Source organism: Orycteropus afer, unplaced genomic scaffold (genome assembly GCF_000298275.1).
Source record: "Orycteropus afer afer isolate SDZICR_OR568_19922 unplaced genomic scaffold, OryAfe1.0 scaffold00908, whole genome shotgun sequence".
NCBI classification, from domain to species: Eukaryota; Metazoa; Chordata; class Mammalia; order Tubulidentata; family Orycteropodidae; genus Orycteropus; species Orycteropus afer.
The window spans coordinates 551,161-555,164 of record NW_006922495.1 but is presented as its reverse complement, the minus strand read 5'-3'; positions in this window follow the sequence as shown (position 1 = coordinate 555,164).

Genomic DNA, 4,004 nt, shown 5'->3' with positions numbered 1-4,004 from the left:
TCAGTGTTAAAGACAGAGACATAAAAAATTGAAATAATTAAAATCAGTGGCAAAGTACTTGAAAAATGAAATCCCAATAGGACAGAAAATAGCTTTGAATGTGTTTGTAAGTTAATTAGATAGGTGTTTATTTATACGACAATATTTCTTAGGCATTGACTGTATCTAAGGTTATGTTAATTGTAGTAAGTGCTAAGATAAAAGTAACAGCTATATGTATGGAAGCACAAATGAGGGGCAGTTGACGTAGTTAATAGCGTTTTAGGTGACATTTTAGTGACAGTGAAGCTAGACTGAATTCACAAATAAGTAGTTGCATCCACAAAAGTTGCCACACAACTTGTCACACAAGGATCTCTGGTGGTATAGTGCCTATGGCATTTGACTGCTAACTGGAAGTGTGGTGGTTCAAACCCACAGCTGCTCCACAGAAGGAAGATGGGGCAATCTACTTCTGTAAAGATTTACCTCCTGGGAAACCCAATGGGGGGGTGGGTATGAGTCAGAATTGACTCAATGGCAGTGAGTTTGGTTTGGTTGATTTTATCCACACAATTTGGAAGAATGAGGAATAAAAAATGGAGTGGAGAAGGGGAGAGGCTAGAAGGGGAGATTTTTTTCCTGATAAATAACTCATGTGAAGTGGCTTACTATAAGACCTGTCACATGATAAGTTTTCAATAAATATAATCTCTTAGTTTTATTATAAGGAACAGAGTTGGAGGAGTAAGATATGGCATACACAGAGGATAAATTTGGATTTTGTGATTTTAAATCACATCACATGAATTATTTATGAGAAACCAGAAAATAGTAGCAGTTGTTATAAAGTTTTTACTATGTACCAAATTGTATTATAAATGTGTTAAATCATTTTAACTTCATGTTGTAGATATGATTATTATTCCCTGTTTTATACTTAGAAATTGAGGACCCAAGAGGTTGGGAACTTTGCTCAAAGTCTTAGAGATGCAAGTGAGAAAGCCGTGCAGACTTGCTTACAGGAGTTCTGCTCTTAATCACTGTGGTGCTGCCACTACACCTAAGACTGAGGGAGTGAGTAAAAAATCCGCAATGCTGGAAGAGCATAATTAGTATTTTGTTTCATTTTAAACTTGGTAATACTGATAACAAGGTATTAGAGTGTGTGCTATACTTAACAAACTAAAAGCATAAGAGATTTTTTTTCTAGTTGTACACCTTTAGACCAAACAGTTCTTCCCTATAGCAAATACATTTTGCTTTAAAATACTATCTATATTGTGCATACCAAGGGACATTGGGGTAAAAAACAGACTAGCAGAGAAACATATAGTCAAAGAAGTGATCCCATGATATGGAAGTTGCCATAAACCAAAAACAAAGCCACAAGAGGTACGTGCTTGGTCAGAGTAAGGGATTATAAAACACAAGTTGCAGACAGATTAACAAAGCCTACATACTGAATTAAATCCATTTCTGTCCAGTCAACTCTGAGTCATAGCAACCCTCTAGGACAAAGTAGAACTTCCCTATGGGGTTTCCAAGGCTGTAAATCTTTGTAGAAGCAGACTGTCTCATCCCTTTCCTGTGGGGCTCACAGGTTCAAACCACTAACTTTTTTTAGCAGATGATTGCTTTAACCATGGCACCACCAGAACTCCTTAATACCTATATATGGAGACCAAGTTCTTTGCTACATTTTCACATTTTATCAAGTATCTATTCTTCAAGGAAAGACATGAAACAAATTATTAGGTTGAAATAGTCACTTTTAATATAGAAAATAATACTTAGATGCAAAAAGAAGGCATAATTTTCTGAATCTGAACACACTGTGGATCAAATCTAATCACATAAGAAAAATCGATTCCTGGGTGTTGGTTAAAAATGTGAGATAAAGAGATGTTGGGATGATAGCTTAATTTCTAAAATATTTTGTAACATCTATCCTACAAATTAAAAAAATAAATTAAGATACACAGTTGACTAACCAAGCCCATCAGGGTATTGACAATATTACCAATCAATCCAGTGCCATTAATTCGATTCTGATCCATAGCTACCCTGTAAGACAGAATAAAACTGTTCCATAGGGTTTCCAATGCTGTAAATCTTTACAAAAGAAAACTGTCACATCTTTCTTCCAAAGAGTGGCTGGTGGGTTTGAATCGCTAAGCTTATGGTTAGCGGCTATATGCTTTAACCACTGTACCACCAGAGCTCCTTATTGACAATTTAAAGAAAACAAAAATCCTCACAACTGGACCAATAAGCAACATCATAGTGCATGAAGAAAAGATTGGAGTTTTCAAAGATTTTGTTTTACTTGGGTCCATAATCAACACTCATGGAAGCAGCAGTCAAGAAACCAGACATAATATTGCACTGGGCAAATCTGCTCTAAAAGATCTCTTTAAAGTGTTGAGCAAAGATTCATCGAGAAGATTAAGGTGGGCCTAACCCAAGCCATGATATTTCCCATTGCCTCATCTGCATGCAAAAGCTGTACAATGGATAAGAAAGACTGAAGAGCTGATGTCATTGAATTATGGTGTTGGCAAAAGATATGGAATATATCATGGATTGCCAGAAGAACAAACAAAGCTATCTTGGACAACATACCTACAGATTGCTCCTTAGAAGTGAGGGTGACAAACTTCATCTCACATACTTTGGACTTGTTATCAGAAGGGGTCAGTCTCTGGAGAAGGACACCATGCTTGGGAAAGTAGAGGGTCAGCAACAAAGAGGAAGACTTTCAATGCACTGGATTGACACAGTGCTGCATTGATGGGCTCAAGCCCAGCAAGTATCGTGTAGATGGTGCAGGATTGTGACGTGTTTGGTTCTGTTGTATATGGGGTCACTATGTGTCACAGCCAAATTGATGGCATCTAACAACACCACCATAAAATTAGAATTGATTTATAAAAGTAAAATTTTTTACACTATTCTTTGCACCCAATAATCTACTCTATTCACTAGTTAAACACTAGTTGGTACTAAATTCTTCACAATAAAATTTACACTTTTACTAGGTTTTAGAACTTGATAAAATAAAATTTCATGACAAATAGTTGTTTGACTTGTCATTCTAAAGGCTTTCTTCATCTATCTTTAATGTGTGATTTCCTTTGCACCGCTACGATCAAAGGTGGGTTTTATTTCTATTTTTTTGTTTTGTTTTTTTTTCAAAGGAGAATCACTTTTTCTGGCCCATCCTCTAAGTCTATCTCTAATGTTTTACTGATAATATACAATAGACAGAGAGACTGTTTCAGTGTACAATTTACTTCAAATGACGAAACACTGGATTCAGCATTTTACTGCAGAGCAAAGCAGTAACTGCCTCCTCCTCTCTCTGCCTTCTCTACCAACAACAAATTTCATTTTTGCTATTTCACCCCCTCAAGCATCTATAATTGCTTTCTTAGTGAGATAAAAGCAGCCTCATCCCAATCATGGAAAAATTTCCATATTCATATCTGAAGGTTTTACAGTCACCATCCTACGACATAGGCTTAGAGTTTGAGAGCTGAGATCCTCCCAAGGTTGATTCACACAGGGCTAATCACAGTAGACCACATTCAATTTCAGGAAAGGACCACTCCTGCAGCCTGCCCACCTTCTCTCAGTTTCCTTTTCCTCAGCCGGCAGGTCCTTGTGCTTTACTGTTTGCTCTAGTCAGCCTTGCTTACACTGGGAAATATTCTGTGTTCTGAACATATTTTTCCCAAATATTAAAATTGTGTTGTTGTTAGGTGCTGTTGAGTCAGTTCCAAGTAATAGCAACGCTATGTAAAAAAGAATGAAACAAAGCCTAACTGTAAAAACAAATCCAGTAACTGTTGTTGTCGTTAGGTGTCGTTGAGTCACCTCCAACTCATAGCGACTCTATACACAGCAGAACCAAACACTGCCAGGTCCCATGCCAGCTCTGCGATCCCTGCTATAATTGACCCCATCACCACAGCCACTGTGTCAGTCCATCTCATTGAGGGCCTTCCCCTTCCTCGTTGACC